General features: G+C 37.4%; 1 long non-coding RNA gene across 1 annotated transcript in view; it reads left to right on the top strand.

Annotated features, from left to right (window-relative positions):
• The first annotated feature begins 640 nt into the window (after positions 1 to 640).
• The window catches only part of LOC134299543 (uncharacterized), a 39,694-nt gene continuing 17,165 nt past the window's right edge, over positions 641 to 23,169 (top strand). Inside the window, exons 1-3 of the long non-coding RNA XR_010006761.1 lie at positions 641 to 8,510; positions 9,389 to 9,578; positions 11,038 to 12,012. This is a non-coding gene — a long non-coding RNA (uncharacterized LOC134299543). The remainder of the gene's footprint in view (positions 8,511 to 9,388; positions 9,579 to 11,037; positions 12,013 to 23,169) is intronic.

Raw genomic sequence — 23,169 nt, 5'->3', positions numbered from 1 at the left:
CTAGAGTACCAGGGCTTTTCTATTATTTACATATTTTGAATAACATTGTTGACCTTTCTAGCACATGAACAATGAAGTGCTCCTACTGCTGTGTCCCCAACTCATCACAACATATTAATTCTGCCACACACAAACACCCCAAATTAAGGAAGAAATGGACAATGTGATCTGATTCAAGAGCAGGATCTACGGCCCAGTAGCCACTTAACAACTGCTTTTTTGGAATGAAAGTGAAAATCTGGCATGTCCTTGTTCTTGCTTCTGACGGTGTAGATAGAAATTTGCGGATGTATGTCACACGTCAATGAGTCATCCTACACCAGCCGCTGTTTCATTACAATTCTCAACTGGCCATGCCTTTCTATTCTGTGTAACATAGTTAAATTTCACTGCACAAATACAGCATAGTTGACATCATTTTTTGATTGTCCCAAAGTGATTCAGAGGCATTAAAATAATAAACGAAGCTCTTTAGATTTAAAAACAACAGGCTTTAATGAGAATGCTTCTTAGTCTGGCAATCCATCATCATGTTTTATTTATAGGGCAATGTGTGATTCATCATTAGACTTTCTTTCAAATGTTGGAAGGGGAAAAGGGGGCTGTATATACATGAGTATCTCTAGACTTTTTGCAGCTGCTGCTATTTTCAACATCAGAAAATTTTACATTGATAGATTTATGCTTCAGTTTCCTTCTGGTGCTTGCATTGGATATTTTTGTTTTGTTTTATTTTACTTCACATAATCAGTTTCATTGTAAGGACAGAAGGCTTTCTTTAACATCAGTGATTTGGCTTGTCACCAAGCGGTGACAGATCTTTCCCATGCCATGGATGATTCAATAAGAATATCTACTGAGCATTTCCATTCTCTTTGCTGCTGTTATCCTGCAAAACACAGGGTGCAGTCTCTCTTGGATAACCTTTCTACTGCTGAGCTCCATGGCACAAAAAATAAACCCTGTTCCAGAGTATTTCCCCATCTTTGAGAGCAGGAGTTTAGGATCACAGGAGGAACAGGAGGGAGAGAGTCACTGATTCTGGAAGCTGTATAAGGATCAAGTAGAAATAGATCATTTCAGCCTAACAATTTCATTTCACGTCTCATAGAAGGATGTTAACTAGATTTTGACATTTTAGAAGGAAGCAAAAATGAAACTACATAATTGATACTTAATGAATATTGATTTCAACCCCCCCTTGATGCATTGCCACCTTCTCATGGTGAGGAGGCTCATGTGTTCTGGTGAACCTGTGGGTGAAGGTGTCGGAGTCTTGTGCTCTCAGGAGAGTCTCCCAGGGTGTCAAGGTCACAGGGGAGGAACCAAATCAAGCACAATCTGAAGTCCTCAATGGTGGAACAGGCAGACAATAACATGGTATATGTTATAACAGCTGTGAAGGAGAAAGAGGGCTGCAACACACAAAGGGCCACTGGTCATTGGGTTAACCACACCTCTGGATCTGAACCTCTTTTTGGGAAGACTGTGTGTTGGTTGGATGTGCACTGATCACACATAAAACAAACTCACACACAGGCATCTTCCAAGAAAACAAAAAGAAAACTAACAAAAGTCCCATGGCGATTAGTGAGTGATGAAGGGGGAAAGACTGTGAAATTTGGAAGCCCCTAGCCATAGGCTGGCAAAGAGTGGTGGACATGGATTCAGTCATTATACCTCAAGGTCCGAGGCAGTTGAGCAGTCTGGCAGCTGTATCCACAACTGAGCAGCCCTATATATGATCCACTTTGCTTACCCTATACAGAGAGGGGGCTAGAAAAGGTGCCCTAAAAATAGTTTGCCTCTGTTATCCCTGACTAGACTACCATGCCCAGAGGAGTCACCACCTTGCAGTCAAAAAAGACAATTTTGGAACATGGAACATACAGACAATTTTGGATAACACAGAATAATGAAGTTGGTGGATAAAAAAGACTCAAGAAATCCAACACCTCATAAATGTCTATGACACATGGGGATTCTTTAATGCCACAAAAATAAGCTATAGCCCAACAAATTATGACATACACCCTCTACATTCATCAGATGGAACTAAACTTCTAAAGGACAAAAAATTGCACTACACTGGAAAGAGCACTACCACAACCTCCTTAACTGCAGCTCCAATGTGGCTAAAGAGGTTCTATTGCAAATCTCACAACAACAAACCAGGGATGAGCTTGCAGCATTGCCTAGTTTGGAAGAAGTCAGCGAAGCCATCAACCAACTGAAAAATAACAAACCCAGTGAATCTGATGGGATTCCTGTGGAAATCTTTAAAGAGGATCTGAGTTTAAACAACAACTCCACCAGCTCATTGAAAAAGTGTGGGTGACTGAGAAGATCACAGCATAGGGTTGTTGTGTGTTTTCCGGGTTGTATGGCCATGCTCCAGAAGTATTATTTCCTGATATTTCGGACACATCTATGGCAGGCATCTCAGAGAAACGTGGACTATCTACAAACTTCACTCTCAACTTCTGGAATGGTTCCATCAGCATTTCCTCTGAAACATCCTGCAAATCTCTTGGGAAGACAGGCAGACAAATGTCAGCGATCTGGAAGAAGCAAAGACCACCAGCATTGAGGTGATGATCCTCAGCCATCAACTCCGCTGGACTGGCCATGTTGTCCAAATGCCTGATAACCGTCTCCCAAAGCAGTTACTAAACTCTCAACTCAAGAACAGAAAACAGAATGTTGGTGGACAGCAAAAGGAATTTAAAGATGGGCTTAAAGCTAACCTTAAAAACTGTGGCATAGACACCGAGAACTAGGAAACCCTGTAGAGACCACCCAATTTCCTGCTGAAACTGCTTACTTCACTGTGCCCCATGACCAGGAGAGCAGTACAGGTGTCATTTCACGACATCCCCCCCCCCCACCCGCCCATCTGCAGCACCTCAGTAACTCTTTGGTTGTGGCACTGCCGAGCTAACAAGGTGTATTTTGATGGTCACATTTGGTATGAAGGACTGCAAACACGAATCCCTTGCAACTCATAAATCCAGTGTACAAATCTCAAAACATCTGAACAGGATTTCAGACACAGGATTCCAGCATTTGACATTTGAAAGTTGGGGATGAATTTTAAAAATCTGGTGTGTTTCACATAAGTTGTTTAATTTCTAAACTCTATATGGATGACGTGTAATGATATTTAAGTATTCAAAGACATAGGTTGCATCTTTACTGTAGAATCAATGCAGTTTGACATCACTTTAACTGTCATGGTTCAATGCATATTATATTATGCTTTTGATGTACTGTGTATTAATTGATATGACTCTGTGTCCATTTTGTTTATTAATTTAACCATTGGTTTCAGTTCTTTATAAGTCATACTGAGTTTATTTTATTTTATGTTTTCTCTTGATTGTTTACTTGTTTTGGGGCATTGAATGTTTGCTATCTTTGTTATTTTTTGTAAACCACCCTGAGTCCCATGGGGGAGAGAGGGTGGGTTATAAATAACATTGTTGTTGTTGCTGTTGTTGTTGTTGTTGTTATCTCCCAAACTTTGCTGGTGTCTCACCAAAGTACAACTCCCAGGATACAAAGTATTGAGCCAAAGCAGTTGAAATTAACACTACTTTAACTGTATTAATTCTATAATATAGAACTAGCCTAAGTTCACCTGAGAAGCCATAAGATTATTTTATTATATACATTACATAATATTATATTAATAATGTTTTAAAACTACATCAATAATATTGCTTTAATATTAATATATATTAATATATTATCTGACTTTTAGATAAGAATTGTGCATGAGTTTTGTAACAAATAGACTGAGAATACAAAGTAGCCCTTTTCTTCTCCTTTCTTAACTATCATTCTTACATATTTTATGGTAAATGTACTTTGGAGGTTTTCCACAAAAATACTCAGCGGAAAGGTCAGTGCCATCCATGTGCTAAATAAAAATGATATCACAAACCCTCAAGCATTTTGTAATTAAGAAGCAACACAGAAAAAAAATCAGAATAATGCAGAAGGAAAGAGGGAAGGGAAGAGCAAAGAACGAGGGAAAAAGACCTAAAACTAGTTAAAAAACTGTGTACACACACCAAATTTTGCTTTTCACTTTAGGAATCAAGATATAATTTATGAAAGAGACCTTATGTAATGGGACTCTTAAAAGAATATACCCCAGAGAAATACTGCCTTGATTTCCAACTATTCCATCTGACAGGTAGAAAGCTATGCAGTGAAAAATATGTTCCTTTACTTTAGTGATTTCAGCAACAAGATGGATTATTTTTTATAGGCCCTACAACACAAACTGAGGTGTAGCTACAAGAAGGGAGGGGGCAAAATGAAACCATTGCCCTTTCCAAATATGAATTCTAAATATGATGAAGTGCCCAACAGAATATGTTTGAGTTCCAGGTTTTCAGTGTCTTACTCTTCATGATGCTAGAAATTTGGTGACTAAAAGCAAATTTCATGCATAGAATAATTATTTTGGGGAGGGCAATGCACTTTTTTTGCCTCTTTAATACCCATTCCTATTTTCTTACTTTTTGTTTTGGCCAACTTGCATTATATCCTTTTTTGTGGAAGACATAATAATAAGAGTCAGTGATTCAGATTTGACATAAAGTTGTATTTTGATTATCCAGGTTCTGGCTTGACCCAATCATGTGTTCCCCAATGGTTCATTTTATTTCCTTTTCCAGACCTGGAGAAAAATGGAACTACAGCACTACACATTTTACATCAGTTTTATACCATTTTAATGGGTATGATTGCATTCTAAAGAATGCCTGTATTTGTATTCTGATAGGATGTTTAGAATTCTTAGCTAGATAGCTTAAATAAGTCACCCAAATTACAATGCACAAGGTTATCTGCATGCCTATTTATACAAAATTCAAGTCATTTAATGTTCCAGCCTCCTCTACTCAAGGTGCTGGAGTGTGTACCTCACTGAACTGTAGATCCCAGGATTTCTAAAGATGATGCTTTAACAATTAAAGGGCCATGAAACTGAGAGAAATGTGTGGTGCAGATCCACTGTAAGGTCTGAAATGAAATCTCTGCAGGACAAATTATATAAATCAGAAGGATGGTTCTATCAGAGTTGTGTAAAAATAACAGTAGGATGAGAATTGCACCCTGTTTTGGATTATGTTTTGCAACAATGAGGACTGAGGATACATTTGGAAGAAAAGAAAGAAACTGAAGAAGGAGAGAGGTAAGCATGTGAGTATTGATCTCTTACAGTCAGAGCAAAAGAGAAAATTAAGTGGAAAAGATAAAATTAAACAAGAAATAATGAATTGTATTTTTTTCTTGGATACACTTAATGGTTCTTATTTATTTTTTCCAGGATGCCAAAGAATTGATTCTGACATAATCAGAGCTTGGACTGTTACCCATTCACACTACATAATTATCGCATCACTTTGATTGCCATGGTTCCATTCTATGGAATCCTGGGCTTGTAATTTGTCGAGGTATTATAAATCAGTCTGCAGTAGAGAATTCTAGATATCCCTCCCTAAAATGCAAGTCATGTAATTCCTTAGCTTGTTGCCATGACAGTTAAAGTGGAATCATAACAATTATATAGTGACTGTGTACTGCTGACATTACATAGCTGTTACTGCCAATTTTAACACGGTTGGAATGGAACCAATTACTCTGTTCTTTGTAATGAAATTATTTGGTATGTTGCTATCCATAACCTTATTTTTCAGAACTGAAAGACTTAGCTGAGTTAGTCTGGAATATCAAAGACATACCTGAGGGCCTTTCCACACAGCCATATAACCCAGAATATCAAGGCAGAAAATTCCACAATATCTGCTTTGTACTGGATTATCTGTCATATGTTCCAGTTCAAAGCAGATAATATGGGATTTTATTCAACCGCGTGGAAGAGGCCCGAGTTACAGGGTTGTTGTATGTTTTCCGGGCTGTATGGCCAGGTTCCAGAAGTATTCTCTCCTGACGTTTCGCCCACATCTATGGCAGGCCTGAGTTAGTTTGGAATATCAGTATGCTAGGGAATCTTGTAGCACCCATTAGCCTCAAAGATACTACAAGATTCCTTGAATTTATTTAATAGAACCGAGATTTAATGTCATCTTTTTTAGTTTGCTGTGTGCCACACTTTTAAAAGTGTGCCTCCGTGAGAATTTTCCTCTATCCCAGTTCCAAATATATGCCCCATTCACACTAACATTTGTTTTTTTTTTTCTTTTTCAAATCTCCAAGGAACAGGAAAATAGGGTAGAAGGAGATCCAGAGAGAGAAGATAATACCAATACCATGGATGCATGGCATATAATAGGATGTTTGATGCCCCCAAACTGCCTCCAAGCTCACATAGCATAGATGGCCTTGATGGTGGTGGTGGTGGTGGTGGTGGTGATGGTTCTTTAGAAATGGGGAGACTAAGGAAATAACTTCTTCTCATATCTTCAGTTCTTTCACAGGACCAGATACATTTGATAAATGGAGCTGGCGTGGTGTAATTGTTTGGAACATTGGACTATGACATCAAAGATAAGGATTCAAATCTCCACTCAGACATAAAACTCACTATGACACCTTGAATTTTAAGTTGTGAATTTTAATCTGCATTTCATCAATGGATTTAACTTGTATTTTAACTCTATGTATCATGTAGTATGTCTTTTAATAGTGTTTTTCTCTTGTAATGATGTGATATCCCACTTCGAGCAGCAGGGAGATGTGGGTAATATATTCATTGTTGTTGTTATTGCTATTATTATTATTATTATTATTATTATTATTATTATTATTATTATTATTTGAAACACAACATGATGAGTCCACAGCAGACACTCGGCTGGTTGTTGTACTGGATCACACTCCGGACACTTCCCAAGTGTCTAGGGCTGTGTGATGTATCGGTGAATAATGCGTGCAGATCCCAGTAAGGTGGCCTTCTGCAGCTGGCAGATGGTAATTTTGTTAGCGCCGATTGTGTTTAAGTGCAGGCCAAGGTCTTTAGGCACTGCACCCAGTGTGCCAATCACCACTGGGACCACCTTGACTGGCTTGTGCCACAGTCTTTGCAATTTGATCTTTAAATCCTCATATCATGCCAGCTATTATTATTATTATTATTATTATTATTATTATTATTATTATTATTATTATTATTGACCAAGTCATACTTTCCTACCTCAGAGGATGACAATAGCAAACTTCTTCTGAATATATCTTGCCTTGGTGTTGCCATAGATTGAAAATGACTTGAAGGCATACACCATCACAACAACAGCATGGGTGTTTGGTAAGACCTTGTAGATGTGCTATTGCAGAATGGTGAGTACATCCTCAATATTTTCATGGCTTTTTTGGAAACTTGGACTCCAGTACGATCTAGCATATCTAAACCTGAAGATAATACTATAAAGCTATGCAGAAAGTTCAAAATCTAAGCAGTTGGTGACCTGTACAGAGAGTATGCAGCCTATATAAATTATGCTTCTTAAACTGTCATACTGGGCTGATGGGGTGGTGGTGGTGGTGGTGGGGATTTAAGTGCAGCAAGGCAGTCATGTATGTTGTCATTTTCCTCTGCGAAGCATTGATCAATATAACAAGGAAAAGTTTGCCCCTCTTTTCACTGCTTCTCAGACAACAAGAAATAACTGTGTCAGTCCAAGTGGCAATGGAACGATAAAATAATCTGACAGCTTTACCAAGAAAACACCCACAGGACTGATACTATGTAGCCTATATTCCACGGGTTATCTCATACATGGGCAAACTTTGGCCCTCTAGGTGTTTTGGACTTTTACTCCCACAATTCTTAACAGCTAGCAAACTTGCTGGGATTTCTGGGAGTTGAAGTCCAAAACACCTGGAGGGACCGTTTGCCCATGTCTGGATTATCAGGACTCTGTTGCCCCCCTTCCCTATGGTTCAGGGACTGACTCTGGATTAAATAGCCTATCTTGATGACAGCAAAGCAACACTACTCGGTAGAGTCCAAAATGTAGATGATGTGTTGATTGATCTAAACCTGTGTATCTATCTTTAAAAAGAAACTGCTGGTTTTTAGCTTTTCCCTGTCTTTAGTATTTTAATTACTCTCTCAGTACTAAACTACCACAAAATACTTAGGGATTAGAACAGGGATTGTTCATAATAATCCATTAAGGCTGGGAAAATTCATTCCCATTTTAGCTGATCATATGAATTGCAATACTCCCCAAGTGTCTTGATTTGGTAGGAGCAGTCCCCTCCGTCATTTGACTTTTTCATCTGTTTTTAACATGTCCTAAATTCTCTCTCATCATCTGATTGTGCCTCCTTGTCATCAGTTCATTTAGTGTGGCAGAGAATGATGATAGCCAACATGACTGAATACAATAGTCTTCCAGACATAGAGTCTTGGTGGTGCATCTGTAAGTGATCATGAAGATGTATTCTGGGTCGACATGGTCTTTCACATTGAGCTCAGATTGCCAGATGGAAGGTGGTGACGACAAGGATTTGCTTGATGTGCCTTCCACCAGGTATGTTTCTTCTTTTTGCCATGTATTCGTGCCTCTTCAAAATCCACAGCACTGTTGATAACAGCTGACGTACAGTTACAACACTTGAGTGCCAGGGCTTCCCAGTTCTTGGTGTTTATATCACATTTTTTAAGGTTAGCTTCAAGCCTATCTTTGAATCTTCTTTGTTGTCCACCGCATTATGTTTTCATTTCTTCATAAAGTATACTGCTTTATTAAGAATAAAGTAACTGCTTTGGGAGATGGTGATCAAACAGTCAGACAACGTGACCAGTCCAGAAAAGTTGATGGCAAACAATCATCGTTTCAGTGCTGGTGGTTTTTGCTTCTTCCAGAATGCTGATGTTTGTCTGCTTGTCTCCCCAAGAGATTTGTAGGATTTTTCGAAGGCAACTCTGATGGAATCATTCCAGAAGTTATAGTCATAGTTCTTGCTGATCAAAATGTCTTGGGGCTTTAACCCTTTCAGCCTGTTTCCATTGCATCCCTGGTAGCAATGTATTTGAATCTCTGCTTGGGTGAATTTGATTGTTTTACATTGTTTAACAAGAGTTCAAGTGCAAACTTTCAATATAGTCCTCAGTAGGTTCTACTGTGAATTAAACCTTGCTTATAATGGATAAATTCTCCCTTTACAAATACTGTTGTGTAAGTAAATAAGTAATTAAGTAAGTAATTATATAAACAATCAAGTAATACATCTCTTTTGCTACATTTAAACTAACAAAAAAGAGGAGTGTTAAATCATACCTGCCAACTGTTCCTATTTCACAGGGAAAGGCCCAATAAATCTTCTGTTGTCCCACTTATTTAGTTACTTTTAAAATGTTCCAATTTCTCTCTCCAGACTTTCCTCTTTTGTCCTCACTTTATTTCAGTTGCTACAAACCGAGGTCAAAGTGAAGAAGTAGTTAGCATTCTATTAACCTGGCAAGAAGATGTGGATGACCTTCCCTGCAAACTTTTGCAGCCTCTCTGAGCTTGTGTGTTCAATCATCCTCAGTAATAACTTTTGCCATCTTGACCACACTCTGGTTGTGTCATTTTCCATCTGTGAAATGTTTACAGGTATGATTAAATGTATTTAAGAAACCCACACCCAGTTATAAGCACACTGTCCAAAAGAATGATTGCCTGTTACCACTAAATGGGAATCAATCACTAGGGAAAATGTTCCTGGGAATATTTTTGCCGTCTATAAAAAAGAAACTAAAAGCCAAGACTGACACTGGTCTCGGTCACGTTGCAAAGAACTCATGGTCTGATGCATGAATTACATTGGCCTATTTATAGCTTCAAAGGTTGTGCCAGCAAAACAGTGAAATGGGAGAAGGGGAGCGAGGAACCTTTTTGAAACCACTTCATGCTGAGAACACTGAAAGAGATACAACGTGATTAAAGGAATAATGCAGCATAGGCAAAATTGATATTTGGGGACATGAAAGGAACATTTGGGATGCTTCAAAGAATCCGTGAATGTGACAGCCTATAAAAAGAAGATGGTTGCCATGGGAAGGGAATGGTGATAGGAAAATTGATATGAGGTGTGTGTGTGTGTGTGTTTGGAGATGAGGAAGAGATAGGCAATCATACAATCAATGAACGGAAAAGACACCCATAAGGATAAAACAGAAGAACCCTGTTAGCTATACCTAGCAGTGTATCAAATCCAGCATTATGTCTTCTAGAGTGGCCAAATAGACAGGACTGATTATACTCTTAGGTAAAGAGACAAAAGTCTGTGACTCAAAGTGGGTGGCAGTGAGGTGTAGGATGACAGAGTTACAAAACTACTGCAGTTGGGACTACTAACCCAACGGAAGGTGATGGAGGTGGGCTGTTGATTTTCAACCCTTTCATTCCAGTATGAAAAAGACAGTTAATTAAGAGACAGGTTCCAGGATATGATAGGCCATAAAAGTTTTTGGAAAGAGTTTGTGTAGTCAAAACCTCTCTAGATTTTGTGGCTACTTCCCTCTTGCAAAATTCTTCCAGGTGGAAAAAGCTCTTTGTTAACGGAAAAGCACGTTCTGAAATACAGTAGAGTCTCACTTATCCAACACTCACTTATCCAACGTTCTGGATTATCCAACGCATTTTTGTAGTCAATGTTTTCAATATATCATAATATTTTGGTGCTAAATTCGTAAATACAGTAATTACTACGTAGCATTACTGCGTATTGAACTACTTTTTCTGTCAAATTTGTTGTATAACATGATGTTTTGGTGCTTAACTTGTAAAATCATAACCTAATTTGATGTTTAATAGGCTTTTCCTTAATCTCTCCTTATTATCCAACATATTCGCTTATCCAACATTTTGCCGGCCCGTTTACGTTGGATAAACGAGACTCTACTGTACAAGCAATTATTTGTAACATTTTGTTAAGTTTGGAAATGTTGATTTAAGAGCCCGCTATCCAGAGGTTGCGCATTCTTGACATTTGTTTATAAAAGTGGTCGATGTTTTATTTTGGGACTGTATCAGAAAATACATTGGACTTGTTCTTGAAAATATTTCACAGTTGCTGCTAGCAGAGTATTCCATCCTACACAGATGTCTCTGGTGTTGACACCACTAGTGAAAACAAATGTGACAGCTTCTGGTAAGATGTGTCCACCTTTCTGTCCTCATATTTTCACTGCTCTACTGCTGAATTAATCTTGTCTGTCTCAATTTATTTGCTGCCCACCTCCCACCTGCCTTTGGCATCTCCCAGTATTATTACTTCAAAATTGTTCTCTCCACCTTCTCCTCCTCCCTCCTTCCCTTCTCCTTTTTCCCCTTCCTCCCCCCATTCTCTTCCCTCTGGTTCCTTCTATAGAATCCATGCATATTACAGGTCAGAACTCTTTTGAAGTGATGTCTTCATGCAGCAAGTTGATCTTGCCTCGGCTGGATGAATCCCCACTAGAAAATGAGTTAGATCCCACAGAACCACAAATCATAGATAAGCAGATCATATCATAGGATCTTGATACAGTTGAAGTGTATCCCAATCTTGGGATAAACAACTGTTGAACTTTCCAGGGAGGATGTGGGTATCCACCTCTCTATATTGGAGGGGATCTAGAATGACATCCCGCTCCAGAAATCCCATGGATAGTACAGAACTATAGCATGATGATTGCACTTTAACTTCTATGGTTGCATGCTATGAAATTCTGGGCTTTTAGCATGGTGAATCTTTGGCAGGGAATTCTAAAGGTCTCTCTAAACTGCAAGTGCATTGTGTTAGGGTATAATGAAGCTCTGTCTGTGTTAAAGAAAAAACTACACAGCTGATCATAACAAGTAGGAGCTAATCTAGGTCGGCAGCTAAGCAATTAAGATTGGACCACACCTGGTGGGGTGTGGCTGTGTGTGTGTATTAGCTTCTGCTCCTTCTTTTGGTTTCGTTTTGCTTTTTGGATCTCTCCCTTGGAAGAAGAGGCTGAAGAAGCCATGCTCTTTGTATTTTACAATGCTTTTTGCATCTTGAAATGCTTACAAGGACTATGTAAGTTTGTTTTACTATAAGATTTATGTTTTGATGCAACACTGCAAGTTTATGTTTGGACTCTACTGTAAAGAGTAAAGTTTATTTTATTTTCCATTTGCAACTGTGCAAAGTTATTGTGTCTTTGCTGGACTAGGCTGAATTCCACTTGAAGCGGAACACATTCCAGCAATAGCATCCCAAAGAATGGATCCATGGCATCAGAAGTAGAATCATAATACAATAGGTATATACAGTAGAGTCTCACTTATCCAACATAAATGGGCCGGCAGAATGTTGGATAAGCGAATATGTTGGATAATAAGGAGGGATTAAGGAAAAGCCTATTAAACATCAAATTAGGTTATGATTTTACAAATTAAGCACCAAAACATCATGTTTACAAACATTTTATCAGAAAAAGTAGTTCAATATGCAGTAATGCTATGTAGTAATTACTGTATTTACGAATTTAGCACCAAAATATCACAATGTATTGAAAACATTGACTACAAAAATGTGTTGGATAATCCAGAATGTTGGATAAGTGAGACTCTACTGTACTATGAAAAGGTGCTTAAAATTAAGTTTAATGCAGTGTGTCTGTAGTCCCTTAGAGGTTTGTGATCATCCTATCAAACTAGACTGACATTGCATTTGAACTACTTTCTGACTTTGCTTCTCATGGCAAACCTGCTTTGGGGTCTTAGGAATGCTTTTTGACCTTGATTCCAGAATTTGGTAATATAAAACTTTCCTGTTGAAATGACTCAAGGGAATAGTATTTCTGAAGAATACATAACTGCACTTTTCACTGCTATGGTTGAGAGCTGGTGGTGTTTGAACTTAGCCTCTTTATCCTCATAATTGATGCACTAATGCTGTGCCACAGTGGGATGTGGTGTACAAATGATGCCCTCACACTGGGATCTCCCTTGGTGAATCAGAGCCCAGGGAGGTTTGGCACTGGATAAATAGATTGTCTTTTCCCCCTAGCAATGACAAGGGATAGAAATTCCTTGGCTTCTTTCTATGATTAGCTATAATACACTTGTGTCATTTTATTCATATATGGAATCTATTGCCAGAGAAAGTGGCTGCAAGGGGCAGAAACCATTGATCATTTGCCTTCCAGGTGAACTGGAAAAAAAATCATTTGTCTATTTTTTGGAATTGGAGGGATAAATCACCAACATTTTGTGGTTTAGGGACATATTTGGGCCAAAAATGTGGCCTATTTTTAAATTAGGTAATCAGTGTGTTAAATTTGTTATTAGCAATTCATTAGTGGATTTTAACTTTTATTTTAACTGTGTATTTTGTGATGTGTGTTTTAATAGTGTTTATCTCTTGTTTTAACAATTTTGTACTCCGCCTCAAGCCACAGGGAGAGACAGCTAACAAATTATTAACAAAATAATAATAATAATAATAATAATAATAATAAATGTGGGTCAAAAATGAGTGCCAATGGATCACACTTCATCTGTTGCCAAAGGCGTTTTCAGTTCTTGTTGCATCTTTCCCCTTTTCACAGTATACTGTATACTGTTCTCTTTTTCTAAAAGTTGCTGCTCTTTTCTGTCCAGTTTTCTGAGATCACTAGAGCTTGGCACCTAACAAGTAACATTTGTGATGTTAATTGTAACAAGTTACTTCTCTTGATCATTAGTTCATAATAAAATTACATTTCAATAGTAGTGTAAAGAGTGAGAAGACAATAATGTGAGAAGATAAGTCTCTTCATCCATGTAAGAAGTAATGACTTCTTATTAAAATGACTTTAAATGGGTAACTTTTGGTTCGTCATTTTAATAAGAAATTCTTTTCCACCCAAAACAAAAGTAACAAGCAAAGCAACCAGTAGCACTATGGTGGAGAAGGTGAAAAGAGACAGTGAGGTGGCAGCAGGGGAAAGGGATGTGGATGTTGGACAAAAATTGTTGTTGTTGTTTATTTGTTCAGTCACTTCCAGCTCTTCATGACCTCATGGACCAGCCCACGCCAGAGCTCCCTGTCAGCCGTCACCACTCCCAGCTCCTTCAAGTTCAAGCCAGTCACTTCAAGGGTACCATCCATCCATCTTGCCCTTGGTTGGCCCCTCTTCCTTTTCCCTTCCATTTTATCATTAATTACATGTAAGAAGGGAAAATTAAAGTAGTTTTCTCTATACTTCAGGAGAAAATAAACATTCTTACATTATTTCCATCCCTTATTGTTGTGCAGATAACTTTTTGTGTGCAATAGCACATTTTTCTGCAGGGGAAACAGGTTTTATGTGCTTGAAACCATATCCTGCCACTATACTGGCAGCTGTTTCCATTTGAAGATACAATTTCAGAAACAATAGGGTTTGATTCTGGTGTGATAACCAGTTGTAATTAGAATCCCATGATTCCACAACTTTGATCAATTGCAATTCATGTGGTGTCAAACGGAATCAATACTACAGTGCAAATGAAGGCAATGTCAGTTTTATTTAGGTTTAACTTCTACATTATGATTGACCTTTTTTTTTGGCTGAATATAGAGCATTTTATAAGAAAACTTTGAAATGTCTGCAATCCCAAAACAAAACTGATACCAGTGAAAACTTTTTTAAAAATCAGTGTGTTATTTTATACATCACAATCTGGTTGTTAAATGTCTGATATGGCTGCTGAGTCCATATATTTTTCATCACAGGCACTTTCCCAGATGCTTATCACATCTATCAAATGAGGAGGGATGGCAGTTACTAGAAAAAGCACTTTTCAGGTGGAAAACTCTAATTCTCAAAGGTCTTTACAGAGACGTTTACCTAATCTTTTTGGAGAAAGAGAAATACTATATTTCCATGCAATTTAGTGACATGTTTGGAATTTGAACTAAAATATATTTCTCTTTTTTAGACTCACTATTGAGACAAATAGTGAATTTATTCTGGAATTTGGTAATTTACATTAAAAAGTGGTTTTCAGTGCACATTGCCATTGACCCTTTTGCTGAATATAGAGCAAAAAGGACATTTATACAACTTCTGCTGGATCAAACCAGAAGGTCTATCTGCTATAGCATTCTGTTCCCATAGAGGGCAACCAGAAATCCACAGACAGGAAATGAATATAATAATAATAATAATAATAATAATAATAATAATAATAATAATCATAATAATAATAACTTTATTTTTATACCCCGCCCCATCTCCCTGGAGGCACTCGGAGCTGCTTGCCCGACACAACAATATAATAACAGCAATAAAACAATGAAACAAATATCCCAACAATAAAACATCAGCATCAATAATACAGTCATAAAAATCAACATACAGCATAAAATGTTAAAAATGGGAGACTAAAACACGGGAGACTATAATAATACTAACAGTCTATATTCTTATTTTATATTGATTTACAGCCTTTGTACTTCACACAGAGGATTCTGCGGGTGGATAATATAATAAAATGTCATAAAGAAAGAAAGAAATATTGTAAATGTAAACCTATGATCCCATAAAAGATTGCTTTCATTACAGTAGAAAGAATAGCTGTCCGCCACATCCATGGAACATTGGTCTTTTCATCCTCTGACCTGATTTGAAACCTGTGATTGTCCTGCATTTAAATTCATTTCTACATTCATGTATTACACATTGAAATCTTAGAGCATATTCTCATAACAGCTGTTTGTTCAGGGCTTCCTCTTTGAGAGGCAAAGCATGAATGCAGAGCACCAAAGGAAATGTACACTACTGATTGGCACTCACGCTCTCATTCTGTCCATGTACTTCAAACAGAGTGAATTCCTAGGTGTAGAATTTAAACAGACTTTCATGTGAATCCGAGGTCATGAAAAGTTCTTCTTTGAGTTTCCACGTAGCTGTTCCATGTTCGATTAATGACTCCTGAAGCTGGGCCCATTGCTCACTCTCAACTCCTTTTCTTCATGAACATTTTTCAAAGTTAATTAGACATTCATTCTTTGGTCCACATGTATTGAATTCAGTGAGGACATCCAGTAGAAAACTAGGAAGAAGTTAAGAAGGATTAAAAGCAAATTTAAAGAATAAAAACCCTCAATGAGTGACTGAAGATTTCACTTGTTGACATGGGATAAAAAAGTTTGCAGAGCTTAAATAGAGCTGTGAGTCAGAGGTCCCTACTTCTCCCTTCTCTTGTTTCCTAAATGTGTTCATGTTTAGGATTGAAAATGACAACTGCTATTATTAGTAACAAGGGTGATTATTTTTATGCCCCTCTACAGTATTTTTATTTCATGGTGTTCATGTTTTAATGCATTTGCTAGAGACTCTAGCAGTGTTGGGGGGAGGGGTATATTACAGATCGATTGAGTATTCAGGGAATCCAAATTCAGTCAAGTTTGCGGAATGAGGAATGGGTCTCATGAGGAATGGGTCTCATGATAGTCTCTCTTCATAAGGTACCAATAGGTTGATGTTGATGTCAAATAACAACATAGGGATCCTGTAGTAAAAGCACACAAATATTAGAGCCAATAAAATTTCATATTTTGTACTATGATTTGATCTGGGCTAGGACTGGAAATTTCCATATCCTGACCAATCATGATGGTTTAAAATCTCACTTTATCTTGTTGAGTGGAGATTAAAAATGTGAATTTGCTTTCTCTTATGTAAGAATGGCATAACCAAGGATTTTATTCTTATTTTGGCTGGTCTCAGTCCTCTCATTTTGTAAAGTAAGATCTGGATAGGTGACGTTGCCTCCACCTTTTTTCTCCAAATATTCTTCAGCGAGAAACAAGTAGTCAATTTTTTTAAAACTCTGAATCAGAACTGCATAACGGTTAGTTTTTAAAATCATAACTAGCTTCTTGTAAAATGCAGTTCAATTTCCTTTATTTCATGGAACAATCAACCACATTAACCACTACACCGATTTTGAGTGATCACTGTAGACTGTCCAAATTAGTCGTCCTTGCTCATGTTACTATTTTAGGAGTCTCTTGCTCCATTTAATTTTAAACACATGAGCCTGTTGGGTCTGGGATTATAATAAGGGAACTAAGGAAGCATTTCAGTGTCTGATGTACTTATTCAGCAAAGTGTTTTAGAAAATAAAAAAATCAGGAACACAAAGTAGCTTTTGCTGATAAATATTTCAGAGTTGAGCTGCCTAAACTTAGGAGAACTCATTGCACAGTTTAACATGGACCTTGTTGGCCACATGATGCATACTTTATTTGATCCAGTGTAAGAGGATCTAAATCACCCATTTACAAGAGCAACCCCTCTAGAGCAAACAGAACAATCCCATCTATGTTGATGTTAGAATGGGCAGAGTAAAGGTGGAGAACATTAGGCCCTTTGATATTTTGGACTATAGCACTTAGCATTTGCCATGCTGGATATGGGCTTCATAGGCCAAACCAACTGGGAGGGTAAAAGTTATCCACCTCTGTGATGGAAATTAAACTAGGAACATATGAATGAAATAATACTGATCAGTACACTTTATGAACTAATTCTATGAGGTCCAGCATTCATTGTCACAATACCACATCAATGGTTGGCTTCTCAGTGGGGTAGGGCTGCTAGAGAAATCTGAACATAATCCGTTTGACATTGGAATCCTGATATTCTGACATAATAAAAGCTGCATTGGTTGGATATACAAGCTATAATAAAATCTACAGTCCACAAAATATACTCATGAAATTATGTTAGTGCTACTGCAAAAAGCTATGGTGTTTTCGATTAAGGGGTGCAGAGTCTCACATTTATGACAACATTATCAATGAATTAAACACTTATCCTCCCAATTGTTTCATTCTTCCTTACTACTGAAATTTATTTCTGATTCAGTTTTGATGTGCATACACATGGACACACACACTGGTCTCTTTCACATAATATCATAGCAATCTGATCCCACCTTAACTTTCATTCTCACATCCTGTGCAATGCTGGGGTTGGTAGTTTGGTGAAGCTCAGAATTTTAAATATGCCACGAAACTACAAATCTCAGAGTTTCTTAGGAGGCATGGTTGATAAAATAGGGCCAATCTAGAACAGGAGATGTGTTATGGATTGGAAACTGCTGCTCAGTCCAATCCATTTTCTAAGGCTGTCCAGTGATCGTATCCTCTCTACCAGTGCAAGCTATAAAAGTTACCAGCAAATAGAGTAGCTTTCCACGTAATGTAATAAATCCTTGCACTTTCTGATAATGTATCATTATTCTTCTATTTCGGTATTTCTGTATACACTTTAAAACTTAATGGGGTTTATTCATACTCAGTATATATTCTCCTTCAGAATCCTGCATATGTGTCTCTCAGTGTGCACAGCCATGTATGTGTTGTCTACTTTGTACTCACCACAGGAGGTATTGTGTTGCTGAAACATGAACTTACTCAGAACAGAGCAGATATACACATAAACATGTAAAGGTCTGAATTTTGTTACTATTCCTCTTCCTCTGATTGTAAATGGAGAATTCTCTGGAGTGCCTGTGACATTTTAGCTGGAATACACACAGATTATGTTTATGGCTTTATAACATACTATTCTGTGGGGTTCCCCAATAAAACAAGCCTGATTCAGATTAGGATTCTGATAAAGAGACAAGATCCAAAAGAGCAGTACATTTCCTGGCCATCCAAAATGCAGAATTATGAACTCATATGCCACTGCCTTTCCAAGTGGCAGTTAATAAAATATCCTCAAATCTTCTATTGTTAATTATTAGTTATAACATTCTAGTATGAAAGTCCGTAACTCAAAAAGACCCCCCCCCCAAAAAAAGACGCTCATTCTCTTTCAAAGTTTAGGTAATTAACCTTCAAAGTGCAACCACTAATTGTAATCATAATATTTATATTTCCATTATTAACATTTTGAATAAAAGGATATCAAACTGAATAAAACAAATCTGATTTAATTCTTCTCCTACTCCATAGAATATTATCAGACAACATTTCCATAATAGCTGCGAACTGCATATTTTGTACAATACATGTAATCATGAATTTCCCCATTAATGGGCTATTAGCAATTGGGCTGCTATAACATCTTGATAAAATAGAATTTTTCTAGCTTCTGCTAAAGGAATTAAGACATCTTTTTCTGACAGAAATCTCTACATCAATATGGATTATATTTCCTCCGTAGTGTCCAGTAAACCTATCCATGGTACTCAGAAAATTGTGAAAAATGTATCTGTGGTATTATAGCTGAAGAGATGTTATACTCCTGTCTCCTCTAGATCAGAGATGGGCATAGTGGATTCAGTATGTAACCTTCTTGTAACTATGGAGTAAAATGATGTTAAACAGAAAAAGCAATAGAGAAAGATTAGCCACAATTTTTGTTGATTCTTGAAATAATATCTCTTCCTCAATGACTTGCATTTGGGGAAGGAGTTTGTGAACCTAATTATAAAAAAGATATGGTATTGGATCTGTTACTTTTGGATAACATCTAATTTTAACAGTTTGCTGGGGAGAAATAATCAGACAATTGTTAATTCCACCACCTAATGCTTAAAAAGTGGAACAAAAATATACATAAAGTTTTCATAGGTACTTCACTGAAAGCAGAAAAAAGGTGAATTCCTAGGATGGTTTAGGGATGTGAAACTTATTCATCAAACAAAGCTTCGTGCAGTTTGTTGTAGCTGTATTATTTTGAAGACCTCTTTGGTCTCTAGAGCAGCTTAAGATCTCTCTGGTGAGTTTGATGAAAAATATATTGAGTAGACTGTCTTTGAATCCAAACTCCTCTTCCTGTTGCATTTTTTTTTCTAACAGCATTATATTATGTTTTCTATCTCTAGACTTTAACAAAGTTTATCTTGCTTCCTTGGTTGTCAGCAGCATCTGCTATCAAACTAATCCTTTTTGACATAATAATATCTCTTTAGTCCATTGGAAAATTAACTATAATGAAATGGTGACTCTAACTATGGGAATCAGTTTGTAACAATGCGATATTGAGTATTCTACAAGTATGCAACAATGAGTATTCTAGAAATAATTCTTAGCCTCTTCTCACCCTATCAGTGGGGTCTCAGTTGTTGTTTGACAGCAATTTTTGGCTGTCCCAGTTAATCTTGTCACTAGGTTTGCAACTTGAGATCTCAGTGAAAAGTCTCAGAGTGGGAGTTGCTACTTGGAAAAGTACAGTGGAACCTCGACTTAAGAGTGTCCCAACTTAAGATAATTTTGAGTTAAGAGTTGTCGCTTTCTCTGGATTTCATTTTGAAATAAGAGCAGCATTTTGAGTTAAGAGCTAGCGTGAGAAGAAGCACTAGTGCAAGAGAGCACAAGTGAGATTTTACAGTGCTCTTGTCTGATTTGGGAGGTTGCTGTCTACCTTGCGCTTCTCTGCTTTGAGGAACTTTGGGCTAGTTGATTTTGTGTGGTTTTTATTCCTGGTACGTTTGGCTTCATGAAGAAAGAGAGGGATAGCAAGAGAAGAAGGGAGGCTGGAATGAGTACAGTATGAAGAAAATGATGCTTCTGCCTCTTCACTTTGTGCTTCCTTGCCACAACTTTCTGCCTTTACCATTTTAAAGTTGATCTTTCTTTTTTATTGTTCCACTTGAATGTGGATTTATACATTATTTGTTATTTATAAAGTATATTTTCTTATTTAAATCATGTCACAAAAAATGGGGTGGGATTTTGGGGGGCTGGAACAGATGAATAGCATTTCAATGCATTTCAATGGGAAAATTAACTTTGAGATAAACACATTTTGAGCTAAGAGCTCAGTCATGGAATGAATTAAACTCTTAAGTCAAGGTATCACCATATATCTGTGGATTTCTTCTATTTCACACTTTTTAAAAAGAATAGTATATTTCACTATTGTGGTTGATGCTTTCTGTATTATGTTTAATGACATCATCAGGGGCTGGTCTTGTAACACGACCTTTGTAGCATCACCAGAGTCCATATGCTATGGCATCAAAAGGAGTCACCCAAGGTCTCAGGTTTTGGCTCTCAAATATCATAGTATTGTGAGTGCTGGGACTTAATCCTTTGACCACAGGTATTGTTTGCTATCTATTTGTCTTCCTGCCCAGTTTCAGGGCTCAATTTCATGACCCACCTGGGGTATACTGTAGGGCTAATATTTAAGTTTTATCCAACATATTGATCTGGCAATCCTATTAGACAGTGATAAGATATTGTGGATGTAATAGTCAACAGGGAATCACCAGTTTCTGCCTTACAATGAAAGAACATTAACTATTAAATTGGACTGAAACATTATTCATCTGTCCTAATAGAAAACAAACTACCTTGATGCATCTTAAAGGTAGCAAAGCTATTATGGCATATGTTTTGATATGCCTCGTGCTCAGAGCATTACAGTGAGCTGTAGCCAGGAAACAAGTTATATATGGATGATTTACAATTAGGGAGGAGACAGTGGAATGACTGCCATGGCAAAATCTTAATAAAATATGTAATAAAATCTCAGGTGCTATTTCTGTTCCTTTTCTCAAATGGCACATCTATACTTACCACTTTGATCAGTGTGGCCCCATGGTGGCTAAACATCTCATGGGGCTGATCTGGCTTAACCTAGGGCAAAGCTGCTTAATTTCGGCTTTCCCTAGCTAATGTGTTAGTGAATTGGAGTGAAATCCTGAAACCTGATGTAGGATCGGTTAAATGACAACTCTTTGGATTCTATAGGATGGAGCCATTGCAGTTAAAATGAGATCAAACTGCTGTGACTCTGTAGTGTAGACACACTCTGTTGTGAAGTCCAGCCGTTAGCAGAAATATGAAAATAACCACGCTTTATTTAGTTATTATACCCTCTTTCCAGGAAGTGTTGCAAACTAAAGGGATGCCATTACTTTTCAGGTTACTTACCTCTGAATTCCATGGGTGAAAACTCAAGCATTTCTTCTCTTTTTTAAAAAAAAGAGCATTATTTTTTTTTCATCTGGCAGGTTGACGCTGACTTTATTAGCCTAAGCTTTGTGCTTCTACTTGGATACAGACTTCAAAAGTGAAAAGATGTTCCCTAGTTATGAATCTGTCTTTCTGAACATTTTCTTTGTGTTGATGTCAGAGGTGTTTCTAATACTTTTTTTTAGAAAGATATGATGGGAAAAGAAAAGTTAAATCCTGAGAGAGGGGTGTGAGGAGGTGGGAATGAGATGTATGTGAAACAAGCTCTGAATAGCAAACAACAATAAATAATTTATATGGCATAAAAGTCAGATCAAAAGAGGCATGCCAAATGTATAGACTGCAGGTGTATTTACTTTAGTTTAAGAAATAAAACCAGGGACCCTGCTTACCACAAGAAGGCCACCAACAGCAGTATCACCTAGTGTGGTCTTTGGGTTGCAACCATCCTGTGGTTGAACAAGCTCCAATTGCTACTGATAATCATAAATTGTATTGCTGTTAAAGAAAATAATGTAGCATAATTGGCTACATTTCCAAGGAGGTTAAGCCCTTCAGTGTAAAAAATAACTATTGGGAAACAAGAAACTTATATTCAACCACATTTACCGAAAAGGGAAATTTTGATTAAGGAGAAGATAGTGGATCCAAAACCATGCTCCTTGCATCCACATGCATACTATTATTTTATTTAGTTATTTATTTACTGTATTTATATACCACTTTTCTCACCCCTGGAGAAACTCAATGCTATAATGGCAAAATTCTATGCCAAACATACATGTAAAACCAAATCTTATATCTAAACAATAAACATATAACTATGCATTCCATGCAGTTCATGCCGGCCACATGACCCTGGAGGTGTCTACAGACAACGCCGGCTCTTTGGCTTAGAAATGGAGATGAGCACCAACCCCCAGAGTCGGACACGACTGCACTTAATGTCAGGGGAAATCCTTTACCTTTACCTATGCATTAAGATCAATAAGACCATTAAAACATAAGATATAAACAACATTTAGACATTAAGATATAGAATTAAAACACCTAATATAAACATTAAAATCACATAATCCAAAATCATAGACCTGGGGCCATTCCAATTGTTAATTACACATATTTCCTATTTATTTCTGGCACTGCATTACTTTACTGGCCAAAGGCTTTGTCCCACAACCATATCTTTGTTTTCTTTCTGAAGGCCAAGAGGGAGGGCGCTGATCTAATCTCAATGAGAGAGAGTTCCAGAGCCAAGAAGCCACCACTGAGAAGGCCCTG

Source organism: Anolis carolinensis, chromosome 5, assembly GCF_035594765.1.
Source record: "Anolis carolinensis isolate JA03-04 chromosome 5, rAnoCar3.1.pri, whole genome shotgun sequence".
Classification (NCBI taxonomy): domain Eukaryota; kingdom Metazoa; phylum Chordata; class Lepidosauria; order Squamata; family Dactyloidae; genus Anolis; species Anolis carolinensis.
This window is presented reverse-complemented; position numbering and strand designations above follow the sequence as displayed.